General features: G+C 39.3%; 1 protein-coding gene across 8 annotated transcripts in view; it reads right to left on the bottom strand.

Moving 5' to 3' along the window:
* The window catches only part of NTM (neurotrimin), a 939,822-nt gene that overhangs the window by 39,002 nt on the left and 872,938 nt on the right, over window positions 1-27,882 (bottom strand). The window lies entirely within an intron of this gene.

The following is a 27,882-nucleotide window of genomic DNA, read 5'->3' as shown; positions in this document are numbered from 1 at the left end:
ACTTCCTTTGTTGTGTCCCACAGATTTTGAACCGTTGTATTTTCATTATCATTTGTTTCCATGATTTTTTTCAATTCTTCTTTAATTTCCCGGTTGACCCATTCATTCTTTAGAAGGATGCTGTTTAGTCTCCATGTTTTGGGGTTCTTTCCAAACTTCCTTTTGTGGTTGAGTTCTAGCTTTAGAGCATTGTGGTCTGAAAATATGCAGGGAATGATCCCAATCTTTTGATACAGGTTGAGTCCTGATTTAGGACCGAGGATATGATCTATTCTGGAGAATGTTCCATGTGCACTAATACGATTCTTCTTTTGATTAATATTCAACTAGTTAAAAACGTAAAGGCATTCTTAGCTTACAGACATGCAAAAAAAAAAAAAAAAAAAACAGGTGGCTGGTTGGATCTGACCTGTGGACTGTGGTTTGCTGACCTTTGATGTAGAAGTATAAAACTGTCCAGTTGCCTACTATTTCCCACAGTCTTGTCTCACACTGTTTCATAAGACCTTTCATCTGGCTCAACTACTCTTCCTCTCTTTTCAAGACTCTTCTATTCTGCTATCTACACCTTTATTGATGACCAGACACTCCCTTATCCCCTTTCTACTCTTCTTGGGTAGATACCTCCCCCTCACTGTCACTGAGTCTAAGAGTATGGATTCCACTCTAGACCTGTCCTGTCAAGTAGAGGAGACCAATTTATTATATTGTTGGTTAGTATGTTTGCTCTCTAGTGAAATTTCTAGACTTCATCTTTATAAAACCTATACCTGCACACTCCTCTGACCCTCCCCCCCCCATTTCTGTTCTCCTGACCTCCTAGTCATTCCTTCCCCTTCAATGAACACCTTTGCTCCTGGCTTAGAGCCTTCATCTCCATGCCAACTCTTACTCAGCATCCTCAGTGACTTTTTTGACCAGAAATGTAAACTATCAAAAACTTGATTTTCATGATCTTGATCCCTTATCCCCAAAGACTTTCTCCTGTGATCACTTCAGTGACCTACTTCACACAAGTACCTGGAACTTGCAAGAAACTGAACCATCTTTGAAGTCGTGAATCTGAACACTTCACTCTGTCCATGATTTCCTATCTTTGTTAATACATTTGCTCAGTGACTTTATGGAGACAGTGATTTTACTTCACAAAGGCTTCAAATCCATTGACACAACATTTATTACCTTTTTCCCTTTGACATCCCTTTTGATAAAACTTGGGTTTTTATGACCCATCACCGTAATCTCTCACAGAAATACCCACCACTATTTCACTACCCCCCCCTTGTGTATTTCACTAGCGTGAGGAAGCCCCACTCTACATGGATCCAGATACCTGTCCTCCCTGTGTCAGCTCTGAGAGTATCACACAAATAGCAGCCTGGCTTCACTGGACATTCTCCACAAATAATCGCTCACCACTGCCTTGGGATTTTGCAGTGTTTCTCTGATAACTAGACTCTCTCACTCTGAAGGTGTATTTTCCTTCTTTGCTTTCTCCAAACATCTCACTGCCTGATTATCTCTTCCCTCCACCTATGCTACCTTTTGATGATGATCTGCTAATGAGGGGGGACCCAGAAGCCATCAGAGAACATCACTCCTCTTCTCACAATCAGATCTATAGACCTCTACATCTGTGCCTATCATCTCATTGTCTCCTGAGTTTTGGAAAATGATCCATCACTGCAATTTCTTACTGGAAAGTACTCTCAACTTCTTCACCATTACTCTTGCTCTCTAACAGAACAGCTGTGTGTCTCCTCTAAAAAAACCAAAAAAACAAAAAACAAAAAACAAAACAAAAAAACCCCTTCCTTTTGATTTGTAATTTCTTGCCTTCTCACTTTCTTAAGGAATTCATTCTGTCTGTTTTATTTATTTATGTCCAAAGATTTTTCATTTCTGTTATTTTTAAAGACATTATTCCTGACACTCACACCAATTGACTTTGTTCAAATGATAGAAATCAATTTGCTATTCCAGTCTTAGTTCCTAATTGTAATCTACCCAGACTTTTTTTCACCCTTTAAATGTCTGTCTTAACAACACTCCTCACTGCTGACCCCATGTTTCACAGCCCCACTCAATAGCCAACTGTCTTGAAACTATTGTCCAAATGTGCCATCTAGAATTCTTTACCTCAGATTCATACTTCAATCAGTTCAGTCAAGCTTCTGTCCACATCTTTTCACAAAACCTAATCATACTAAGGTCACCAAATGACTGCCAAGTTTCCAAATTCATTGTACACATTTTAGTGCGTTCTTAAGAGACTTCTTGGCAGCAGTCTACATGATCGACAACTAGCTCTTTTAAATGGTCTTCTCCTGGCTGCTATGATGCCAAAGGCTACTAATTGTTCATCCACACTCTCTAGATACTCTTTCTAAATCTCCTTCATTGTCTTTCCCTGTGTTATCTAACTTCTCTGTATCGGGATTCCCTAGAGTCAGGTCCGAAGTATCCCTTTGTTTTCTCACTGTACAGTCATTTTTCAGTGAATATCATTTGCTCTGTGGCGCTGAACCTCCAGTTATATGGCAGTTTTTGTCCCAGAGTTTGACTCAGTCACAGGAAATGAGAAACATTAAAAGAAGGCTAATACTTTTGTTTTACAAGGCAGAGGGTCAGGAAAGAGGACCCATGGGCACTAGAGAGGAGGAGAAAATCACAGAGAAGGGAGCTCAAGAAAGGGGTCACATAAAGCCCTGTGTAAAACCTCAGGTTCACCTCTGAACATGTGTCGAACTCACCTCAAACAGCATACCAGAAGCATCAAGATCTGAAGTCTTGTTTAATGCAGAGTCCTAGTTAGCCAGTCGAGGATACATCTTAATAATACTGTGGAGAATGCGGAGTATAACTAGCATTGGAATCACAGACAGCAAAAGGAGGATCAATATTTGTGGAACAAACCTAACTAAACTAATTGGCTGTTAAAACAGCCTATTCTATCTCTGGATATATACTCAAGGGATTTTTATAAGATCTAGATAACCCAATATAAAAATCTACTAACCTAATATTCAAAGTGTGAAGGATATGATCCCAAACCACTAATCATACAGAGAACAAAGAAAAGCTTAACACTACAGGAAAACACAACAGAAACCAACCCTCAGAAGATCCATATGTTGCAAATATCAAAGACTTTTCAGCAACTAGTAAGGACCCATGAAATAAAAGTAGACACCTTTTTTAGACATATTTATTTAATCTTATTTTTTAAAGATTTTATTTATTCATTTGAGAGAGAGAGAGAGAAAATGAGAAAGCATGAGAGGAGAGAGGTCAGTGGGAGAAGCAGACTCCCTGACGAGCAGGGAGCCTGACGCGGGACTCCATCCTGAGGCTTCAGGATCATGACCTGAGCCAAAGGCCGTTGCTTAACCAACTTAGCCACCCAGGTGCCCTACTTTTCTATTTTAGAGAGAGAGAGAGAGAGAGAGAGAGAGAGAGCAAATGGGGTGAGGACCAGAGGAAGAGGGAGAAAGAGAATCCTCAGGGAGACTCTCCACTGAGAGCAGAGCTCCATGTGAGGAGATCTCAGGACCATGAGATCATGACCTGAGCAGAAATCAAAAGCCAGTTGCTTAATTGACTGAACCACACAGGTGTTCCAAAAGCAGATGCTTTTGAGATGAATATGAAAATATAAATTTTCAACAGAAAACTAGAAGCCATAAACAATAAACAAATAAAACAAAAATGGAACTGAACTTTAGATATTCATTGGATGGGCTCAATAACAAAACAGAAGTAACAGAGTAAGTAGTTAATGAATTTGAAGAAGATGAATAGAAGTTATCCAATCTGAACAACACAGATTGAGAGAGGGCTAAGAGCCTGATTACAAAAAGTCAGCATAATAAATGTCTTGAGGTGATGGGTCTGTTGTATATTCTGTTAAGTTCCAGCAGTGGGGAATAGATGAATCTATATTCTCATACAAATGCATACTTTGAAAAAAGGTAGCTAATTTTAGTAGTTCATACAGTGCATAGTACAACATAGGTGCCAAACAAATTGTATTTCATATGTCAGAATCTTGGATGTTCCCGAGTTTTACAGTTTCGCTAAAATTTACTTGTCCTTTAAATTTAAGTAAATCTGGATTCTCTGTGCACTGAGAAACTCAATGTTCCTTCAAATAGTTTAGGGATATTTGGGAAGCTCGTAATTCTCATGGCTTCTGTGGCTCTTGGTTCCTGATTCCACTGAGAAACACATTCTCCACTCCGTGCTTTGTGTCCTGTCCAGGCTGTCTCCCCTCTGCACTGTTTGGTAGACTTGTCTGCTTAATTTCCCTCAGAAACACTAACTCTAGGCTCTGCATATAACACACGATGCTAAAGGTTTTTGACAAGAAAGGAGACTGTATCACAAAGCATATAAAGAACTAAAATTTCACTTTTAAACAGTCTTGCCTCCAGGGATATAATACATTGTCCCTGTCAACCAGATAAATGTATACTGAATGACTGGCCTTAATTATTCCTCAGTGTTCTTCAAAATAGACACATATACACCGAGCACACCCCAAGAAAACTATGTTGTTGTTGTTGTTTTTTATTTCTTTTATTCCCATACACCATGTCCTCTCTTTGGACATGCACAGAGACCCCAAATTGTAAGCTAATTGTGAGGCTATTCAGGACAACTCACACGCATGCTCACACATACACATATGTTAGCACATTTTCTTATTTCTCTATTTAACAGAGTGCTCACACTTGCCATTTATTTCCCTTAAAGTCTATTTTTCAGATGTTCTATATTGGGAAACATTCATGGACTCTAAGTCCTTGATTCATTTGCACTTGACTTCCCATAATCATATTCTCCAGCAGTTGTTCGGTCTCCCAAATCCCTTTCTCAGTTCTTTTTAGTGCATTATTTTTTTTTTCTTATAAACCATATTTTTTTTTTATTCCTAGAAAATCACATAAGTTCTCATACACACTCACAGCTTGACACATACACAGCTCAAGGGCTCTCTGCTCAGTCACATGCCCACTGGGCCCAGTGCTGGATAAAAGAAGCTTCCCCAAAGGGACGGAGAACAGGAGAGTGGGGAGACCAGAGAGAGGAAAATACCAGAAAAGGAGTGGGAGGAGGAGGTGGACATGGAGGCTGCGTGGTGACAATTGAACAGGGGCTTGCCTGGGAGAACGGGAGCTGGGCAAGTGCAGAGCTTTTCATTTGCAGCCACCATTATTGGCAGGAAAATATCCACTTTCCCTCATAAGCCCCTCATTTACCAGGAAAGGCCTATTGTAGTCATGCCCATCTTGGCCTCTCTTCCAGCCCTCTTAGCTAAAAGCACTCTCAGTCCCCAAGACCAGCTTAGAACAGGGTGTGGTGAGGAATAGCCTGGAGAAGAGATTTAAGCAACTGTAAGGCATATTGGATGTTTCTTTTTCCTTTTTTTAATCCTCCTGGAATATACACATGATGCAAATATTTTTAAAAGTGCCGAATTTCCCATTCAAATTCATGCTCAAACCTTAATAGGTTATCGTATTTTATCTCCCAAGCTGTTTGATCTCTGATCAGAATGATGTCTCTACAAAGACATCAGGCATCAAACCCTGCACTAGCACATTCAGTCTGTGCTTCTCCAAAAGGCGGGGCTCATTACCTTGAAATACTCACTCTCTTCTGCTGTGCTGGCCAAAGTAGGTTATGACCTTACCCTCTTGGAAATAACTGAGAAAAAAGAATTAGCTAGAAGTTTAATTTATACACAGTCTGGTAAGAATTGCCTTGTTTTTTCACTGTATGTTAGAAAATGCGTTGTTTTTTCCAAATCTGTACAATACTATGGAAGGCATGTTGACAAAGGTGTATAACCCTTTATCTATCTAAACAGTTAAAAATCACATAGACCATGTAAACACACACACACACACACACGCACACGCGCACACATACCACACACACTTGTATTCAAGAAGTTACTGGTAAACACAGACATTCATAGGTATAGGTATAAGACTGTGTGTAGATTTTTGAATAAGTATTCAATTTATCATTTCACCTGCCCTAATTTGTTTTAAACTATCTTTTTCCCACTGTAAATACAAAGGAGAAATTCATCCAATTCAAGTGCAATTATCCCAAGCTATGAATTAGTCTAGCTGGAATTAATGATGTTTCCCTGTATTGGGGATCAGATATTCTTTGGAAAGCATGAGATTTTCGAGCTATAAGCTGATCATGGAGAATATTTGTGCTCAGGGAGCTGTTTTAGACAAAATCCTCCATTTGGGGGTGGAGTTCTTGGTTTGTCACCCGAAAGCTCCTAATAATCACCATTATCCATCACCATAAAAAATGTGTCTTTGTGTAAACTTGGAAACCAGAACAATTTATAGCTATTTCAAGTTACCCACTCGCTTCCAGACATAAGCTATTCCCCAAACAGCTCTAGCTCAACTCCTCTGATGACAAGAGAATTTCTGAAGAATATTTCATGGAGATTTTTTAAATGTTTACAACAATGCAAATATCGATGTCTCAGCCAGTCAATATCAAAATTTATAGTCCTTCAATATAAACACTGAACCAGGCTCCCTATTGGTCAATATTTGCACTCAGGTAAATAAATCTTTATACTGACTCCAGCAGATGTCAATAGCTACTTATTCCAGATAAGTAAAAGTAAAAACAGGAATCCTTATTTATTTTTTTGAGGTAAAATAACAACTAGTTACATAAAGGCCCTGCGGCTTTTCTGAAATATCAATATGTAGTTACTTTTGGCAAGAAAATATAACAGTATTATAAGATGTGGGCTTAGAGCATGCTGGTTGAAATTTTAAAAGTAGGAGTTAATAAAAATAAATTTCATCTATGTTATTAATATCACAGTGCTGTTTTTTAAGACTTGAAATAATTCTCAGCTTTCTTGTGCTTTTCATCATGGGTGAGGTTAATTTTTGATATTATTCATAACTATGAAAATTCACAAAGAGATATTCCTGAACTCTTTCTAGATTATGTGACTAACCCTTAATTCTAAGCCTGAAAGAAAAAATATGCACACGTTTGACCTATATGTGAGCGACAACATACTGTCTAGCTGTCCTTTGGGCTTCTATGTTTCATTGTTTGGATTAGGCTTCACAGAGGATTTCTGGGCATCAGGTTTCTATACCTCTACACGTCTAATAAGAATAAATTGGGTTTTCAATTACAAAAGAAGGTTCTCCTATAGTCCCTGTCCACTGAGTAAGCAAGGACTTTAATCATCATATAGGACACAGTAAACAGCACCCAACTGAGAGTTAACCAATGTTTCTGTCTTATTCATATAAGTAGAATTGTCTATGTATATATATGTAGATATATATACATAAGTAGAATTGTCTATATATAGAGAGGATTGTCTCTATATATAGACAATTCTAGTTATGTGAATAAGACAGAAACATATATATATATATATATATATATATATATATATATACATGTATATATATATTTTTTTTCTTTTCTTTTCTTTTTGGAGGGCACACTGTGATTTTTGTATGCACAGACTTTATTTACCTGGATGCTGTCAGATGCTTACTTAATAATATACTGTGAAAAGTAGCAACATTACTTCACTGTAGGAATAGTCCCTTCACCCTTTAGGCTTTAATTATGCTTTAGTAATTGTTATGTGGACTAACAAAATTTAACCATTCAGAATGTGGCCATGCTTTAAATTACCCTGGCCATACTCAGAGTTGCTCCATTATAGCTGGTAGCAGAATTCAGTGACTAAACGAGTGATACTCTGTGGTGGTGTGGCACTGTTAAAGCAGGATATGTCAAATGAAATTAAATGAAGATTTATGCCCATTATAAAAATGTATACAATGCAATGGAGGCAGAGAGAGAGAGAGAGAGAGAGAGAGAGAATAAAGCTGCTAAAAGTGAAATGTCATTTGTCTTAGCCTGGTTTTCCTGCAAAGTCTTTGTAGTCTGTGGGCAGTGATAGCCAACTCTGTAGGGTGGTGAAGAACTCATATTAGTTGCTTTGAAATCTGGGTGAAGTCTTTAAACCCAAAGCAAATGGAGGCAAATTCAAGAGACTGAACCGAAGGAAAAGTATTAAAACAGCATTAAGCATGAGAGACTCTCCAAGTATCCTCTAGGGTGTTCAAGATTTTGTAGCCTGAAACACAAATGAGTGAGCCTCCAAGGTAATATGGATGGCACACATCTGTTGGAGAGGCCTGGAATTTCATGATACTACATTACTATTTTTTCATTAGGATATGGATGTCAACAAGCTTTAAGGTAAATCAAGATAGTTTTAATAGCAAACTTCAAATTTACTTACTCACATTTTGTAAATCACAATTCTGGACCTAGGTTGCCAGAAGACTTTCTCTAATGACCCCAGCTGAGATTCATGCAATGAGGGCATATTTATTCTCAACAACTTCTTAACACACTAGTGAGCACCTACAATAGCTCATTGTTTCTTTTTACTCGAAAACTCAACACAGATTTTCTGAGTACCGAGAACTAGAGAGAGACTTTGAATGAAGTCCTGTTTACCTGACAACACTGAATGGCATGTAGCAGGAGACACTAGGCTCTATTTGTTAATAGACTGAATAATTAAGAAATCACTGAAGCAGAAATCTCACATTAAGAGACTTACAGCCTCGGGAGAGTTCTGTAATACAGCCATTAAAAGACACTAGGATATTTCAAAGTGGAGGTATGTAGAGGAAACAATGGAATCAGAGAATTATATCTAGAAGTCTCAGAGTTCTTGCAGCTGTAAATTTTGGTGGGTTTGTGTATATGTGTGAGTAAAGGGAATTGTTTATCAGGGAAATATTCATTGAAGAGGTAATGCTTATTTTGAGATTTGATTGATTGATTGTTTGATTTTTGAGATTTTAAAAGGCCACATATGAATAAAGAGCCTAGAATACAAGGGGTCAGGGAAAGGATTACAGGAAACTGGAATAGAATGTGCAAAGGCTCAGAAACATAAAAGAACATAGTATTTTTTAAAAAAAGCATTTTATTTATTCATTTGAGAGAGAGGGACAAAGCACGAATAGGAGGAGGGGCAGAGGAAGAAGGAGATGAAGAAGTAGACTCCCCACTGAACGTGGAGCCCAACACAGGGCTGCATCCTAGGACCTTGAGATTATGACCTGAGCTTAACTGGCAGAATCACCCAGGCGCCCCGAGAGAACATAGTATTTTAAGATATGTTTATAAGTAACTTGTTGATCCCAAGGCTACTGTGAAATAGTGGAAAGAATGGTGAGCATTTAGTGGGGAGATTTGTGCAGGAATCTACATATGACAAACACAACTTTTAGGATATTCCTGAGGAACATAGGAAACCACTTGCAAAGTCTAAGAAAGAGAAAAACTGAGTCAGATATAGTAATATAGACAGAGCCCTTTACCAGCAAACTTGAAGATGAAATAGAGAAGCACATATCTAAAAGACAAAAAGATTTGTAAGAGAAATAGTGAATGATCCTGGTAAGAGATAACATGTGCCACAACCAGGTAGTGGTGGTGGTCATGGGGAGAAATTAATGTCTTGAAATTAATGAATTAATGTATTGGCTAAATTAATTTAGCAGAATTGGAAGTGCTTCTATGTGACTTGGAGTTAGAAACTGAAAGGATAAAAAGAAAGAACAATTTTCTGTCTGGGGTAATAGGACTGTGCCATTTCCTGTAGTAAAGAATGCAGGAAACAAATGATGGATTCCACTTGGGAAGTATAAGTTTAAAATAAATTTAAAGTAGTTGTAAGACATTAAAATGAGAATGCTTTTTATGTGAATAGATATTTGGATTTGGAGTTTGGGAGGGAAGCCCGAGCTCTACAGACCTACTTGTTTGTGTACTGCAGCTACACATTGGTGGTAGTTATAGCTGGGCTCTGGAATGAGATAAAAGGAGAAAATGTGGAATGAAATGAGGAAAGGATCCATGTCAGTCTCACCCTGGAGAGCACTGCCATTTCAGTAGTAAGTGGAGAAAGAGTCCACATTAAATTTAAGAAAGAAATTTCAGTGAGGGTAGAGAATCCTCAGTGTTACAAGGCTAAGGCAGAAGAGTTTTCCAGAAATCTCTGGACAATGTCTCCAGGTCACATTGGCTCTGGCAGTCCACTCGGTGAGGGGCGGAGTCAATGGTGCTTTCTTATAGCTTGGTGGGATTGTGTTATGGCCTCATTTGTTCCATGGGAACCAGTTGCCCTACTGTGAGGGAGCCCCAACAAGGCCATGCAGAGAGACCATGTGTAGCTGTGTGGCCAACATCCTTGCAGAAGTCTTAGCCAACAGTCAGCATAAACAATTACACAGGTAAGTGAGGATACCTTGAGGTGATTCCAACACCCTCAGATGTCTAGTCAACCCTGATGTCAGGTCTTGCCAGTCATGGAGCTGAAGCAAGCTGTCCCCGTGGGACTCTGTCTGTACCCCTGACTCAAGATGTCTGTGAGTATAATAAAATGGTTGTTACACCACCAAGCTCAGGGATGGTTTCTTAGCTAGGCAGAACAGAGGCAAGGCAAAGGAACAGAAATCCAAAAGAAATAGTGAGCAGTCTATAAACACTACAAAAGGAGGCAGACAGTGGAAGTAAGGTGAGGAGGTGTCTATTAGACTTGGCAAGTAGACGACCCATAGTGGTCTGAGTTTCTCCCAGTGCAGTGATGAATTCAGAAGTCAAACCCTACTGAGGTAAGCAGTGAACAGGCCCAAGGAAGATGAGGCAATGAAAACAGACTATTCTTTCTACAAGCATCTCTCTTATCATTCAGTGAATGATGGTTTGTCAGTACCAAATATTTTATAGTTCTCAATAATCTGTCATGGAAAATTAATTGTCAAATATGTTATTTATTTCTTGGAACTTAGAAAATAAAAATCCCCCAACCAGAATTTACCTATTTGTTTTAAAATGTTAGGGTGAGTGATTGATATTTCTAAAACTTAAAAAAATAAACATAAATTCATTAAAAATAAAAATAAATTAAACAGATTTTTAAATGATATACATAGCACCAAGCTTTTATAATGATCAATATCCTGAGAACCTCACTTTAGTTACTGTTGTTTGCTGAAATATTTTTAAAGTAATCCCTAGACATTACATCATTTTCCCCAGAAATACTTCAGAATATATCTTTACAAAGTAATGCTTTGATATTACATTACCAAATACAACTGTGCATTTGACAAAATTAATAATAACTCCTTACAGTGATTGAGTTTCAATTCAAGTAATCTAAGATTTTTTTTTTTTTTTTTTTTTTTTTTTTGAGAACCTACCTGGTTAGGCATTGGGCAAGGAGCTAAGAGATTTGAGTGAGGAAGAAGAAAGGTAGATTAGAGGAAAAGCTGCAAAAGATGTCAAGTCACTCTTTAGACCACAATATCATAATTCACTTCTTTTTTCATCATAAATAAAGACCTTCTCTTTCAATCCCTAGTCGTATCATCCTTAAACAGAATGTGCTATGGTCTTATCTCCTGTTCGAGAGAAATACAGTCTTAGAAAAATATCAAAAAATGGTAAAATCATTAAGTCATAAGTCAGTTGGAAATTCATAATGAGAGAATGAACGTCTTCCACCTTCAATAAGAAACAAGGCATGACTAATGTGTCAGGGGTCCCTAAGACCAGTCTCACACTCTGGGGTTCACTAGAACTCAAAGGACTCAGCATATAGCAGTGCTCATGGCTGAGATTTATTACAGAGACATCGTAAGGATATACAGCTGAGTCATAAGAGACAAAGACACAGGCAGAGTCTGGAGGAATCCATCTGAGGCCATGCTCTTTCCATTCCATGAGGGGTCTCACAGAACACAGTCATTCCCAAGCAATGAATATACAACAAATGTGTGCGATGTTTCTGCCTAAGGAAGCCCATTAGAGGCTCAGTGCCACGGTTTTAATTACAGGCTGGGCATGTAGGCACCCTCTGCCTAGTATGTACCAAAATCCCAGACTCCCAAAAGGAAAACAGGTGTGCAGCACAAAACTCATTGTACAGTCTAGGCACAGTGAACCTCCCTTTTTAGTTAGGGAAAGTTTCATTTAGTATAGGAACTGTCTACCCATCAAGGAGAAGGGTAAACTAAATAGAAAGCAAGTACAAGGGAGACAATAATAAAGAATCTAGCAGATATTAATGAAATAGGGAATAGAAATCAAGAGAGAAAGTCAACAAAACTAAACATAAGTTCTTTAATAAGCCTTTAGAAAGTGACCAAGAAAACAGAGAAAAAGGACTCAAATTATTAAAATTGGAATGACAGAGGAGCCAACCTCAGGGCGGACAAAAAAAGACTAAAGGAATGGCTATGCAAATAAAAATAAGTAACATGTGAAGTGAACAAATCCAGAAAGGTACAAACTATTAAAACTGACTCACAAAGAACTAAAATATCTAAATAGACCTACAACAATAAAAATATTAAACTAGTAACTAAAATTTTACTCACAAAGAAAGGCTAGGCCCATAGGTCTTTACCAGTGAATATACCAAACATTCAAGTAATTCATATAAATTCTTCACAAATTTTTCAAAAAAGAAAAGAAAAAAAAAGAAAGCACTTTCCCACTAATTGTATGAGGCCAGTATTACCTTATTCCAAAGCCAGACAAGCATATCGCAAAAAAGAAAGCTATAGACCAAAACTGCTCACAAGTATAGATGGGAAAATCCTCAACAAGAAATGCCAGCAAACAAAACCCAGACCATGCAAAAATGATTATACAGTATGACCAAATAAGATTTATAATGGGAATGCAAGATAAGTTCAATATCTGAAAATCAATTAATGTAATATACCAAATGAACAGAATAAAGTACAAAAAAATGCATGATCATCTCAATAAATTGGAAATAGTGTTTGACAAAATCCAATACTCCTTCCTGGTAAAACCACTCAACAGACTGGAAGTGGAAGGGGGCTTCCTCAACCTGATAAAGCAGATCTATGCAAGACCCACAGCTTGCATTAAACTTAATGGTGAAAAACTGAATGCTTTCCCCTTCTTTTCACACCATTAGCCATGAAGAAAATGCAAATCATAACCACAGTGAGATAATACTTCACACCCACTGAGATGGCTATCATCAAAAAGATGGATAACAGCAAGTGTTGTTGTGGATATTGAAAAATGGAACGCTCGTGCACTGGGGTAAGATTAGAAAATGATGCAGTGACCTTGGAAAATAGCCTGGTAGAGTCTCAAAAAGTGAAACATAGGACTACCATATCAGCCAGCAATTCAACTCCTAGGTATATACCGCAAGAGGAATTAATATATTCACACAAAACCTCACATACAAAAAAACACAGCTGCATTATTTACAACAGCCCCAAATGCAAACAACCCAGATGCCCGTAAGCATGAAAAGACAAACAACACATGATATCCCCATACTATGGTATGTTGTTCCATCATGACGAGGAATGAACTACTGCTAAATGTGAAAACATGGATGAACTTTGAGACCATTTTGCTAAGTCAGTGAAGGCAACAACAACAACAACAACAACAAATCATTTATATGATTTTTCATTTATTTATTTATTTATTTATTTTTACTTCATAGGACAAATTTTATTTTTAACTCGTTCCCACTATTCTGGTTCATTATTTTTTTAATTAATTTTTTATTTTTTATAAACATATATTTTTATCCCCAGGGGTACAGGTCTGTGAATCACCAGGTTTACACACTTCACAGCACTCACCAAAGCACATACCCTCCCCAATGTCCATAATCCCACCCCCTTCTCCCAAACCTCCTCCCCCCAGCAACCCTCAGTTTGTTTTGTGAGATTAAGAGTCACTTATGGTTTGTCTCCCTCCCAATCCCATCTTGTTTCATTTATTCTTCTCCTACCCACTTAAGCCCCCATGTTGCATCACCACTTCCTCATATCAGGGAGATCATATGATAGTTGTCTTTCTCTGCTTGACTTATTTCGCTAAGCATGATATGCTCTAGTTCCATCCATGTTGTCGCAAATGGCAAGATTTCATTTCTTTTGATGGCTGCATAGTATTCCATTGTGTATATATACCACATCTTCTTGATCCATTCATCTGTTGATGGACATCTAGGTTCTTTCCATAGTTTGGCTATTGTGGACATTGCTGCTATAAACATTCCGGTGCACGTGCCCCTTTGGATCACTACGTTTGTATCTTTAGGGTAAATACCCAATAGTGCAATTGCTGGGTCATAGGGCAGTTCTATTTTCAACATTTTGAGGAACCTCCATGCTGCTTTCCAGAGTGGCTGCACCAGCTTGCATTCCCACCAACAGTGTAGGAGGGTTCCCCTTTCTCCGCATCCTCGCCAGCATCTGTCATTTCCTGACTTGTTCATTTTAGCCATTCTGACTGGTGTGAGGTGATATCTCATTGTGGTTTTGATTTGTATTTCCCTATATGATTTTTTATATAAGTAACATCATTTAATTGAGATATACCAAATAAGTCATTGTATAAGGACAGAAGGTAGATTACTGGTTGCCTACAGTTGAAGGCAGGTAAGGGACCAGGCTGATATGAAGATGAATTTCTAAATTCGTTCTTTTAATAGTTTATTTTGGAGGGTAATACAAATTTTCTGAATTTATGTTGCATTAGAAAAAAAGGATACTTGTACAATCCTGTGAATCCATCAAAAACCACTAACTTGCACACATTTAAGTGGGTGAACTGTAAGCTGTTAAGTACATTTTAATATTGCTGACAATTATATTTATTTAATTTATTATATTTTATATTATATTTTAATTACATAATTAATTGTGACACCAAAAATCTATGGCATGCTTCCAAATGCCTAAGATGTGGATCAAATGGAAGGCTCGTATATTTTTGGTAGTAAAATGACTCTGCTACTTTGAAAAACTGTATTGATATGTCTTGTAAAGTTTAACATACATATAACATGTGACACGGGCTTCTAGTCCTTGGCATTTATCTGAGGGAAATTAAAAATATATATTTGTGGACATTGCTGCTATAAACATTCAGGTGAATGTGCCCCTTTGAATCCCTACATTTGTCTTTATGGTCAATATCCAGTAGTGCCTTGGCCTCGGTCATAAGGTAGCTCTATTTTCAACTTTTTGAGGAACCTCCATACTGTTCCCCAGAGTGGCTGTGCCAGTTTGCATCCCCACCAGCAGTGTAGGGGGGGGTTCCCCTTTCTCTGCATCCTCACCAACATCTGTCCTTTCCTAACTTGTTAATTTTAGCCATTCTGACTTGTGAGGGTGGTTATCTCATTGTGGCTTTGATTTGAATTTCCCTGATTCTAAGTGATGTTGAGCACTTTTTCATGTGTCTCTTGGCCATTTAGATATCTTCTTCGCAGAATTATCTGTTTGTGTCTTCTGCCCATTTATTGATTGGATTATTTGTTCTTTGGGTGTTCAATTTTGGATACTAGATTTTGGATACTAGCTGTTTGTCTGATATGTACTTTATGAATACCTTCACCCATTCTGTCAGTTGTTTTTTACTTTTGTTGACTGTTTTCTTTGCTGTGCAAAAGCTTTTGATCTTGATGAAATCCCAATAGTTCATTTTTGCCCTTGCTTCCCTTGCCTCTGGCAATGTTTCTAGGAAAAAGTTGCTGCAGCTGAGGTCGAAGATGCTGCTGCTTGTCCACAATAGCCAAACTATGGTAAAAACCTAGATGTCCATCAACAGATGAATAGATAAAGAAGATGTGATATATATATATATATATATATATATATATATATATATACACACATATATACACACACACACACACACACACACACACACAATAGAATACTATGCAGCCATAAAGAACTTTGCCATTTGCAATGATGTGGATGGAACTGGAGGGTATTATGCTAAGCAAAATAAGTTAATCAAAGAAAGACAATTCTCCTATGATCTCTCTGATATGAGGAATTTGAGAGGCAGGGCAGGGGGTCGTGGGGGCTAAGGAGGGAAAAAAATGAAACAGGTTTGTATCGGGAGGGAGACAAACCGTAAGAGACTCTTAATCTCAGGAAACTAGCTGAGGGTTGCTGGGGTTGGGGCAAGATGTGGTGGCTGGGTTATGGACATTGGGGAGGGTATGTGCTATGGTGAGTGATGTGAAATTTGTAAGCCTGATGATTCACAGATCTATACCCCTGAAGCAAATAATACATTATATATTATATATATGTATACAAACGTTCAGAACAGTCTTATTTATGATATCTGAAACTAGAAAAAACCTGAACATTCTTCAGAAAATGAACGGGTAGGGGCACCTGGGTGGCTCAGTGGGTTAAGCCTCTGATTCGACTCAGGTCATGGTCTCAGGGTCCTGGGGATTGAGCCCCACGTTGGGCTCTCTGCTCAGCAGGGAGCCTGCTTCCCCCTCTCTCTCTACCTGCCTCTCTGCCAACTTGTGATCTCTCTCTCTGTCAAATAAATAAATAAAATCTTAAAAATCTAAGTGGGTAAAATATTACAGTATAATAATGCAAATACACACATATGTTATATATATATATATATATATATATATATATATATATATATATATATATATTGGTATAATAATGCAAAAAAATGGGTATATCTTCCAAACATCAAGCCAAGTGAGGGAAACCTTATTCAAATGAATACAGCCTGCATGATTTCATGTACATGTATTTCTTTCTTTACTTACAGAAATCACATCAGTGGTTGCCTAGGGCTAAGCGCCAGGGAAAGAGTGGCTGTCCAGAGCCATGAAGAACCTTCTTGGTAGATGCAAAGGTTTTACATCTTGATTAAGGTCGTGGTTACATGACTACATACTATTTACTAAAAGCCATCAACCTTAAAATGTTTGAATTTCACTGTATGTAGATTATAGGTCAATAAAGTTGATGTTAGGAAAACAAATCCCTTGATGAAGTAAATCACACATCTCTCAGATGTGTTCTCAGGACTTGCTCCCAATCGATGTGATCTCAGTACCATTTTTAAATTGTTGGCTTGCCAGGACACCAGATCACAGAATGGCCATGCTTTCTCACCTTCCTTGCTCAGCAGCCCTAGGCTGGTAATCTCAGTATGGCATTATGTGATGCAGAGAGGAATCTTGATTAAATTCTGCCTATATCATTTATGAGCTGTGCAATTTTTGGTATAAATCCGGGTCTGTAAAACACCTATTCTACAGGGTCGTTGCACAGATTGAACTATATAAGGCCTATATAACTATCTGCCATGTCGGATGGGATTACTACAGCTGAGGGTTTTATTAACACAAGTCTACACAGAGAAGTACCACACTCTACTGAAATATTTGCCCTTTTTAGTGGGGGGGTATATGTTACAATGTTCTCCTGGCCCAGGAGGCATGCTAGCCTGCAGGTTAGAGCTTGTCCCATCCTGTTTCCATCCAGACTCAAAGTGAAGATTTAATTGCCTCTGGTTACTAATTTAAAAAACAAAACAAAACAAAAAATCACTAGTATTTCTCTGTCTCTTTCACTCCAGATCTTCAGATCCGCAGTGAACATAAGTCTAAATGGAAGACAAATTCTCAAGCACATAAAACAGTTGGTAGCTTTTCCTTATTTTATTTCTTGTGCTATTGTATGTCCTCAGCTTCTGTGTTTCAGAGCAATATCTTATCCTTCCTCCTGAGTTTTCCCTCTTGGCTTCACACAGCAGCCACCCTTACATTTAATTCAACAGGACACGTGGATTCAGCCTGCAGATTCAGTTTTACCCCTGCCGCCGTCTTCCCCCCCCACCCCCCCCCCACCCCCGCATTGCTTTTGCTCTGGAATACAGGGGATAACAGCATCAGAAGAATGGAAATTGAGATGATCCTCTGATTATATCTGAGGTTGAGCCGTCACAACGGACCAAGTCTGGATGACCACTTCAGGTCACTCAGAAATATAGACAGCTTTCCCTGACCTTTGCCAGAGCCCTGACCCAGATTCAACATTATTTATTTTTTGTTAGAGATGCTATTAACAATCTCACTATCCTTTCAGCAAACTCGACTCTTCTTTATTTCTCCCTTTTCTCTCCCTCTCCTCTTTCCTTCCTCCCTCCCTCCTTCCATCCATCTCTTTCTCTCTCTCTTTTTCCTTTCTTTCTTTCTAACTACAAAATTAGCATTTGCTTAGGCTGGCTTTAAAAACAGTGTAGGGTTAGGGCACCTGGGTGACTCCGTCAGTTAAGCATCTGCCTGCAGTTCAAATAATGATCCCAAGGTCCTGGAGCCTGCTTCTCCCTCTCCCCCTTCCCATCCGCGCAGGTAGTGCTCTCTCTCATTCTTCAATCTCTCTCTCTCTCAAATAAAATCTTTAAAAAATTTTAAATAAAAAAGTACACATTTATCCTAAATTCATTTCTCCAAGCCAAAGTCACATGCGTGCAGACACACACACACACACACACACACACACACACACACGCTTGAGTTAGTAATCACCACCATTAGCCAAGCCTAAACATATGGGCAGCCTCCTCTCTCACCAAACAAGATCCTATGCCAATCTTCTAAAACAAAAATAAAACATGATGCAGGAGGTGTTTGATTATTATATGTGTACTGCGAAATTTTTACTCAACGGTTCATAGAGTCTGAATTCCTCATTTGAAAAATGAGGATAACATCTACTTTGCATGTTTGTGATATAGATTAAAAAACATAATAATATAGGGGAGCCTGGGTGGCTCAGTGGGTTAAAGCCTCTGTCTTCGGCTCAGGTCATGATCTCAGGGTCCTGGGATCAAGCCCTGCATCAGGCTCTCTGCTCAGCTGGGAGCCTGCTTCCCCTTCTCTCTCTGCCTGCCTCTCTGCCTACCTGTGATCTCTGTCTGTCAGATAAATAAACAAAATCTTAAAAAAAAAAAAAAGAACATAATAATATACATTTAACCTGCACAGTGCCTGATAGTTGATACATTTTCCTTTGCTTTTTAGTGACACAGATCTACTTTAGGTTTGTGATCATTAAGAAAACGTCGGCTCCAAAAATTTACCTTATAAGACACATGTTCTTGGGACGAGGTCCTTTGTACTTGTGTATCTCCTATGTCACATTGGCACAGAACTTTGAACACTGTAAGCACTTGATAAATATTTATTAAATTCATGATTTGGTAATAATGTAAGTATGAATCCTTGGGTTAAGATCCTAAGACCAAACGTCTGACTTTTAAGAGCTTTGTGTTTAAATGAGCCAAGGGGAATGGGATGTTCTTGGTGATATGTTTGATCACTTTCCCATATATTAGTTTCTTTCTTGAATGTTGATGAAAACACCCACTTAAGACTCCATGGGGGAGGCTTCATAGATAAGGTATGATTTCCCTTGTGTTTTTAAATGAAGAAAAAAAATAGCCATGTGGGAAAAGTTAGGATGAAAATTTGTTTCAAGAAAATGCCTAAGATGAGGGCTTGGGCATGTGTTTAAAGCCTATGGAATGTGGGTAAAGACAGTGTGAGCGACTGAGATTATGTAAATTCTAGTAGATTTAAGGAGAGTGGTATAACCAAAGGGTGAGAAATGTGTATATCTAAATGATAACTTTTCTTCCAATGATCTTTACAATATTTTAGAAGCAGCATCTAAGTAACCAGCTGTAATATATTACACTGTGTTTTTCAAATTAATTGATTTTGTGCTCCCAGACTGTACATTCAGCCTTTCATCTACTGAATCTTTGCTATGAGACTAAACGAGATTTCATAAGGAGAACTACTTTGATCTAACTACTCCAGGGAAAGCAAATACCGTATATACATATAAGATACTGCCTGTCCTTATTATAAGGTGCAAGCACATGAAAATGTGTGATAAATGGTGAGTGCCCCTCATCTTGCCTTTTATGTTACCTAAGCATGATGTGGGATGTTTTCATCACAGTTTCATAATTCGACATTCCCTGATGAGGACTAACAACCCCTCATGTTTGTACTCTCTAAAAAGATCGTTCAGTTTCAAATGAGACATTTATAGTCAAACCGTATTAACGTACTTGGCTGGTTCGGATTTTGAATAAGTCATTCAGCTATTACATATGCTTATTCTGAAACAGGTGACCATAATCCATCTGCACAGACACCCACAGCTTTCCTCTCTGTACCCTTCCCACCCAGCCCCAAACTGCCATGAGCATATTAGATCTATATTACTGACAAAAATCAGAAATCTGGAAGTCTTCACTCAGAAGGGTCTAGGGCACCTGGATCGTCTTTCCAGGGCCATATCTAAATAGCTATAAAACCTCGTTCAAATCACATAATCCTTCTAGCCTTCGAGTTCTCTATCTTTAACACTTAGATCATGCTGCCATCTCAGAGGAAGAGATTAAAGGCCTCTCTCCTCATTACATGTGGCTTCCGTTTGGCCCTGATAGAGTGATCTTCATGTGAAATAATATTTGGAGGGTTCTCCAAATGGCGGATGGAGGATGGGACTTTCTACTCACCCCATGTTGCTTTGGCTAAATGTTGCACTTTTAGCAGCAGTGAACTTAGCCTGGGCGACACTGTTCTGTGTCCATGGGGGCCCTGCTACGACAGGATCAGGTGCCCACACAGTGCTAGAATGGCAAAAGGGATGGCAGCTGTGCCTGCATCCTGGCCAGACCACCTCTAGGGAGTTGCTGGCTTCCTAGGAGACTGGGGAACACAGCCAGGGATGTGGGGAGTTAATGTCCCTTGGGGCGGGCTTCAGCCAGTGAAGACTGGATATGTGAAGGGGCCAGCTGATAAATCATTGTCCCAGCTCTGGTGTCTCACAGGATTCTCTTGAGTCATCCCAGTGACCAGGTCCCGGGTGCAGCACTATGCAAACTGCTGTCACAAGGCAACCCCTTGCACTTGCTTCTCTTCTTTCTCGGCTTTGCTTCACATTTGCCCTAGTTCTTCCTTCCTTCTGATTGTTCCCCTAAATAAGGAGGTGGCAGCTAAGATTTTGACATAAGTCTCTGTTTCCCGTGAACACCGTGCCAAGATAGATGGAGAATCCTGACAAGGTTCTTAGGTTAGAACGATCTGTAGCTGAAGCCCACCATCTAAATTTGAGATCCAGATCTGCCGCTTTCTCAAGTATTTCTAAAAATACTTATCCCCACCTCTGGTTTCTTATCTGCAAAATGGGGATACTAAAAATACATACGTCATTCCCATTGTTACCAAAGGAGTTACTACGTGTATGCTGATACAGTGAGCCCCTATGTCAGTAGCTGTTCTCACTACCATCATTGTCAGAATCATCCCTATTATTCATGTGTTTCATTTGATCCTTTTCTGTCACGTTCCCTGCTTCTTGTCAGGCCCTCAGTAGAATCTGTACTTGATACTCTACTCTCTTTGGCTTATGTTATTCAGAATCACTGTAGGGTTTTTGTTTGTTTGTTTGTTTGTTTTGTTTCTCTCTCTCTCTCTTTTTTTCAAATGAAGAATCCTAGCTGGTACATCTCAACTTACTAGTTAGGGTTCAGGAAGCCATGGAGAGTTCAGGAGGTTTCTGGGCAAAGTTGGAGCAGATCTGATGCTCCCTTTGAGCTGGGAAACCATTAGCTTGTCAGAGAAGTAAGATAATTTACCTAAAATCACACAGCTCAAAAATGGCAGAACCAGGAGTAAAAACTAGGTTTGCTTTAGAAGCTGCCTTTCAGGCACACTGGAAGTTTTTGACGTTTATAACTTAATAAGAATATCAAAATTTTCTTAAGAAATAGTTATGGTTTAAAGGCTTCATAGGTATAATTTTATTTGTCAGAACGATCATAGGAGGTAAGAGTAGATTTTAGTTCCACAGTAATGGAAGGACAAATATGACCAAGGAAGTTAACCTGTCCCATCCCCACAGCTAGTCTGTGGATCTGCTTTGCTCCCCTTAGCCTCTGGACTTTGATGTTGATGCTCAGGCTTGCTTGCCTCCTTCCCTCTGTGTGGCCTCATTTTAACATTTTAAGATTTTTCTTTCTTTTTTTTTGGACTGTCAGCATGCAATCAGTTAAGTGTAGGATTGCCTGGACTGAAGTGTAGAAGAGAAGTTTTTTCTTCTGTCTGCTACCTCCTCTCTCCACTCGGCTTCTTAGTAGCTTATGCAGAGCAATGTTTGTCACTCCTGCCATCTCACAATGACTACCTTCCTGGGGAAGAGATAGTTGGGGATTAGACACATCAAGGCAAATAAATGATGTCACAAAGGGTCCATGACCACTCCTCAATTGATGGGACCTCCTGAAATAACTAGCACATGGCCCTGTCCTCCATGCCTGCTATCGACTTACTAATGACTTCCTGGGGCGGGGGCGGGGGGAATCTCAGTGGAGGGGCACTCTAGGACTGTGGGCAAGGCTGTGGCCCCAGTTACAAACCTAAAGGGGCCTGCACACCCCTCCAGGGGTGAAACAGAAGGAATGGTGGTAAATACAAGGAGCAGCTGCTTGAGGAAGCCTTCGGCAGTTCTGTCTATTGGATAAATTGCAGACCTGAGTAATGAGATAATAAAGTTGAAAGCATTTGGGAAGTAAAAGTGCTATGTAAATATAAGGTACCTCTGTCTTCCATGGGACATGCCTGGGAGGAACTCTTCTTATTTTAATTCATTCATTTCTTTATGTCTTGCCTTTTTTTCTTAAAGGGATTTAAGAGGGTTTACCAAGTACACAATACCGTATACATGTGTGTGAAAGCCTCCCTAAGCAAATCACGGCATGTGATAAAGTCATAAAGAAAAGATTGACAGGTTATATTGCCTACAAATCTAAAACTGTTGTATGAAAAATGACACAAGAAAATAAAGTAAAATTCACAAGATAGACCAGGAACAATATTGGCATATTGGCAACCTTTATAACAAAGGGTAAACATCTATTTTATATATACATATTTTTTTCAATATATATACAAATTGATTTTTAAAATGATAAACAATCCAATGGAAAAATGGATGAAGAACATGGACAAGCAATGCACAGAAGAAATACAAATACCCAATAAACATATGAAATATGAAAAAAATATGCGCTGTAACTTCCTTCATAACAGGGATATGCAAATTCGAGTGAAGTGCAATTTCCTGCTGATCACCTTGGCAGAAATGGAAACCATTGAGAGTATCTCTTCCAAGCCAAGGGATGGGAAAATGGGCACTTCCACATGTTGGCAAGATTTGTCATTGACATAACCCTTTTGGGGGGCATTCTAGTTGGAAATATATACAATTTTCAAATAAACATGTCCTGTGTTGAAGCAAGTCCATTTTAGCAATTCTATCTATGAAAATACTCATATGTATACATATATATAATACTCATATATATATGAGTATTTCATATATACTCATAAAATCAATAGTCATATATGTATATTACATGAGGTGATTCAGAGAAGTACTCTTGGAAAGAGTAAAACACTAGAAATGGCTATCACCAAAGTTCAATAAATTACTAATGACCATCTGGTCATATTATGGATTATGCAATGCTACACTGAATGTCATCTAGCCATGTAGATACAAGTAAAAAAATCATATTATTTATCTTTAAGTTTGCAACATGTAGTTATAGAGGTCTGAGTATAGTAGAATCTGAATTATGCAAGATTTGTGCACATATATATCAATGTACAGAAAATTTTCTGGAAGGATAGTCACCAAACAGTAAAGAGAGATAAATGAAGGTTTTTATTAATTAAACAAAGATCAATTGACTACTCATTACATGTCAAACACTATACTGAGCTTTAGTGATAGATTAGTGAACAAAACAGACAAAAGTCTTGCCCTCAGGGAGCTTACATCCTAAAGTGTGGGGAGAGATAAATAAAATGAATACATAAATATATGGTACAGAAATAGTGATATGTGCTGAGAGGCAGGGAAAGACAGTAGGATAGCAGTTCTGTGACAGAATGATTAATTGATATAGGAAGCTCAGAAAAGATCTACCGAGGTGACATTTGAGACAAACACTAGAGAAAATGAGGAAGTGAGCCATCTAGCTATCTGGGGAAGGGTGATTCCATGAAGTAACAGCAAGTGCAAAGGCCCTGGGGGCAGGATCTACATGTACATTTGAAGAACAGACAGGGAGGTGATATGGATGGAACAGAACGTTCAGAGAGATGAGATGGAGGAAATAAAGCCAGGGACATCGTGCAGGCTTGTTCTCTAAATGAGATGGGAGACGACTGTAGGATTTGACACTGTAGAGTGACAAGATACAACTTTAGTAAGATCACTCTGGGTGCTGTGTCACTAACAGGATGAATCAGGGCTGAGGGATGGCAGACTGTTATTAGGCTATTGTGAAAAAATCCAGGCAGGAGAAGAGAATTCCTTGGACCAGGTAGGCATTAAGGAAGTATTAGTTTCCTGTCCCTAACAAGAGAATACTATATTCTCTAATTTGAATTCTATGAGATTCCTAATGGTCCATGATGTTATGCTTCCACCACAGAATAAAAGATAAACCTTCTTAGGATAAACTCTATCCTTTCAGTACTGGCGCCTACAAAGGGCAGAGGCAGACTGAATTAGGAGGAGGCCTGAGTGAGACATGATGGGGATGGGAGGGGATGGAGCTGAGGAAAAAGTGACAGACAAGTCCAGGGCAGAAAGGGGCAGGGATCTGCAACCACAGCTTAAGTCCAAGAGGAGGGGTGGCAACCCAGGAGACACCCAGACAGAAGCAGAGAGAGAACGGCAGGAGCGGGGATTTCAAGAGGAAAGAGCAGTCACGTTCAAGGTGAGGAGCAGTCTGGGCATCAGGCCACCTGGGCACCGGCTGGGGGCAAGACAGAGTCAGGGAAGGAGGCAGAGGCAATTCTTCAGCACAGTGTCCAACAGGTCCTGCTTCCCCTGGGACTTCAGACCAAAGAGTGCAGAGAACTCCCAGGGACCTGGCACACGGAGGAGGAGGAGGGCCAGGGGTCAGGGCAGGTGGCAGGTTTGGATATGTGGGACACATCAGGATGCTGATAAGGAAGAAACCCATTGGGCTATGGTGGTGGGGGCTACTGCTCTGAATGCACACACCTATCCCCCTTGGTCAGGGAGGTGCCAGCTATAGACACTCTGCAGGCAGGGCTCCCTGGATGTAGTGCAGGGAGGCAGTGGGTGGAGGACAAAGGGACAGAATGCTGAGTGCTCACTGCACATGCCTGGGTGGGCTTCTATCTGGGTGAAGGCCCACCAATTTGGACGCTTCTCCATCCAGTCTCTGACTCATTAATGGATACCCACGGAGCAAAGTCTGGACTCACAGCTGCTGGTAGGTTCAGCTCAGTTACTTGCTTTCATGCTAAGAGTTTCCAGTTTAGAAATCCTGAAAAGTCTCCACACTGTGACCAGTCTAACACAGTCACCCTGCTTTTTCCCTTCTTCCACTCAAAATATTTATACCCATTTCTTTCCTTGTAATCTACCTGCTCCTGTCCTATTAAAACTGCTCGGATGGCAGCTCCTGCCCTACCAAAGCCCCAAACCCATCTATTCTCTATCAAGGCCTGTGCTCCTGTGGCCTTCCACACTCCAATCTCCAGTCTTAGAGATACTGCCTTCTAAATGAGGCCTACGGATGTGAGCAGTTTGAACCTCCACAGAACATTTAACAAGTTCTGACCAAACACAGACAATGATCCCAGGTTTTCCCTCTTCCTGGGTGCTTCCCTCTTGCCTGGCTGTTCCACCAGACCCTCCAAAGTATTATAAGCCCCACAGTAGGGAGTAGTGGGTGGTCCCCCCCCGCCCCCACTGCAGTGCTGAGAGTGAGCATTGAGGGGCACCAGGCAGACTCATACCCATTATCATTACCATCCTGACTCTAGGGTGAGGAGATGAGTACCTGAAGGCTCTTGAATGCTTGTTTGGAAGTTCCAGCAGGTAAATGAAGCTATCTGCACTTCTTTGGTTAAAGAATAGTTGTCTCAGTAGAAAGCCCACCTGTTTCTACAGATAAAACAGTGGTAACAGCTTAGTGCACCAGGCCAACTAATGAAATCAGCAAATTATCTTCCCTCCTTGTCCAGTTAATAGGTATGTAGGCACATGACCATGAAGCTAAAATGAGAGTCAGGGAGTGAACCCGAATCCTCAGGCTCCTAAGTATAAACTCTATCCATGACACCATTCCCATATAAGTTGCGATGACCCTTGTCTTCCTTTCCTAAAGAAGGTGCATCTATAGGTAGTGTTCAGGAGGAAATGAGGACAAGATTCCTAGAAACTCTTTTCCAAACCAGGCTGAGGATTACGACTTACTGAGTCTGGAGCACATCTGAAGAGAAGGTTCCCTGGTGTTCTATTGCCAACATCTAAAAAGTCAGCTGTATGTCAGGCCATGCTCTGGAGACAAAGGGCTTTCCCATCTGGTGACCCTCTTTTGTGGCAGGTCTTCAGCTAAAACCGGTCAGTTTGGCCAGTTTGTGAATAAAACTATATTTTGAAATCTTTTGTACTCTAGCTATTCCAACTACAGTCAAGTCTAATCTGAGGATACAGATTGGTACCAGATTTTTTTGCTCAACACTATTGAGTACCATAGCAAAGATTTGTATGACCATCATTTATTCATCTTCTGGTTTCTGTAGCTTTGAATTATATCATTCACATTTTGAAGCCACTTTATCTACAATAAAGCTGTAAATTTTTCCTAAAGATGAACATACAAAATTAAACACCTACATGGTGATCAAAAGGACAGCCGGATGTTTAAAGAAGGATATTACCATAAGAGTCAAACTCTAAGATTCTTGGTTTTGCTTCTGCTACTAATTAGCTGTGTGACTTTGAGAAATTCCCTTAACCTCTCTGAAGTTGTATTCTCTCATCTTAAAAAAGAAGAAGAAGAAGAAGAAGGAGGAGGAGGAGGAGGAGGAGGAGGAGGAGGAGGAGGAGGAGGAGAAGAAGAAGAAGAAGAAGAAGAAGAAGAAGAAGAAGAAGAAGAAGAAGAAGAAGAAGAAGAAGAAGAAGAAGAAGAAGAAGAAGAAGAGTGGAGGATTAGACTGTGTGACATTTTAAATTCCTTCCAGATAAAACATGTAATTTATCTCTGGCCCTCACTGATCATGGAGGAAAGGACCATCAACTTAACCCAGTTTTCAGTTTGAGTTTAGGGTCAAGATGAGTTCTAGGCAAAGCAGAGAGTCGCTGACTCTCCCAGGTGGAATACCTTTCCCTCTGTAGTAAAGTAATCACAAAACTCCCCCATATCTTCTCAGAACACATCTTCCTTGTCCCCTCTGACAAATTCTTTCATCAACTAATTCTACACAAAACTCTCAAAACCACTGATTTATTATTTATTGTTGACTTATTAGTGACCAACCAAAGGACTTTTTTATGGTGGTTCCTCAGTGACAACTTTCTAATCCCTGGTTCCCATGTTTTCTTTATTTTTATTTAAGCCTCTCGCTGAGCACTCATCCTGCCCTGTGGTCTTCTCTTCTTCAAGTTTATGCTATGGAATTTAACTCTTTATAATATTAATCCCATCAAAACTTACATTCACACTTACAATGGTTAACTGTTCTAAATGCATGACTGTACTAGGAAACCATGTATCTGAGGGGTGAGATTATGGATATAATATTCTTACATATCATCTGCCCCTTCCCACACCAGCTGCCATATAGAACAGTGATTTCCCAAAGGGTTGAGAAACAGGGAAGGTGGTCAATGCTTACATCATATTCACAAAGTGATGATCTATATTTCTACCAGTTAAATCACTGGGAGTCTATAAACAGGAATCTTATGACATTAAGCATAGAAGATGCTTCCAAACAGAACCTTTTTGAATTTTTACTGAATTGGACTGTTTTGACTACATTCAGCCAAACATCTGTTTGACTGT

Source organism: Mustela lutreola, chromosome 1 (genome assembly GCF_030435805.1).
Source record: "Mustela lutreola isolate mMusLut2 chromosome 1, mMusLut2.pri, whole genome shotgun sequence".
Classification (NCBI taxonomy): domain Eukaryota; kingdom Metazoa; phylum Chordata; class Mammalia; order Carnivora; family Mustelidae; genus Mustela; species Mustela lutreola.
This window is presented reverse-complemented; position numbering and strand designations above follow the sequence as displayed.